The sequence below is a fragment of the Pteropus alecto genome, unplaced genomic scaffold, assembly GCF_000325575.1.
Source record: "Pteropus alecto unplaced genomic scaffold, ASM32557v1 scaffold60, whole genome shotgun sequence".
NCBI classification, from domain to species: Eukaryota; Metazoa; Chordata; class Mammalia; order Chiroptera; family Pteropodidae; genus Pteropus; species Pteropus alecto.
In genome coordinates, this window is record NW_006430726.1 from 4,733,352 (window position 1) to 4,734,811 (window position 1,460).

Consider the following 1,460-nt stretch of genomic DNA (forward strand, 5'->3'; position numbering starts at 1 on the left):
ACAACTCAAATGTCCATCAACCGATGAATGAACAAACAAATTAAAATGATGTGGTATATCCATGCGATAGAATATTATTTAGTTGTGAGAAGAAATGATATACGTTACAACATAAAGGAACCTTGAACACATTACGCTAAGCAAAAGCAGCCAGATGCAAAAGGTCACGTATTGTACCATTCCATTTACATGACATATCCAGAATAAGCAAATAAATCCACAGAAGCAGAGAGCAGATTCACGACTGCCAGGGGCTGATGTGAGGGGAGAGTGGAGAGTGGCTGCTTAATGGGTGCGGGATTTTATTTTGGGGTGACGAACATGTTTTGGAACTAGAGGGAGAGGTGGTGGTTGCACAAACTTGTGAATGTACTAAATACCACCGGATGATACACTTGAAACATGATTAAAATGGTAAACTTCATGTTATGGGAATTTATTTTTCAATAAAGAAAAGAAAAAAAAAGCAGTGATAGAGGTAGATTTTAAGAAATCAGGCAAAATTTGGATGTGAGTGGATTGGCCAACTTAGAAACTAAGCATCCTGAGGTAGACCAGTAGGCCATAAATGTGGCCCCGTGGTCTTTCACCCTCTTCTAGGGTAGGGAGTAAAAGACTGAGAGCTTGATCAGGAGAGTACATATGATCAGATCCCCATGAGTAAGGGCAAAAAAGCTGGTTTTCCTCTGTCAGTTGAAGGTCCACTGATTCGAAAGTATGCTCTCAATCTGGGAGCTGATGCTTTGCTTACGTTCAAAGGCTGATGGAGACGGTGATTGCTGAGATCAGTTTTCTTAAATGGTGGGGTCATTTAATTTGAATATAAACAGAAGGATGACCCCTCAAGACTGAAGGTTTAGGAATGTGCCGGAAATTGACAGTCAAGTTATATTTATGTAGCCACACACCAGGGAGGGGAGGCTGAGTGTGCTAGGCCTTTAGGGGGACAGGTCATGACCCCATGCCCTCAGTCAGATAGGCCTAGCCAGGAAGGATGATAGCAAGAGAAGTTGAAGATAGAGAGACTCTTCATCTGGAAATTCAGCTTGTGTCATTTATTTTTATTTTCTGCTTTAACATCTTTCTCCCAGGCTGGGCCCTAAATGCCACAAGAGCAGGGACCATGTCTATTGGATCCACCACTGTATACTCAGCAGTGGCTGGCACAGAGTAGGTGGGTTCTCAATATGTGTCAATATGTTCTCAGTACGTTCTCAATATGTGGACTGACAGCTGAGGCCACAAGTAAAGCCCCTTGGTAAGGGGCGAATGCTGACAGCAGGACTGCCAAATGAGGGGCAAGGGTGGGGTAAGGCGAATTTGTGAGCGAATCTTGACAACATATGGGTACCAAGAATGGGCTCGCTTCACTCCATGCTGAGAGGGAGGTCACGAGGGGTCTCTTGAAAGTGGTGACACCTGAGCTGCATCTCAATAGAGGACCAAGGGTTTGTGGGTCA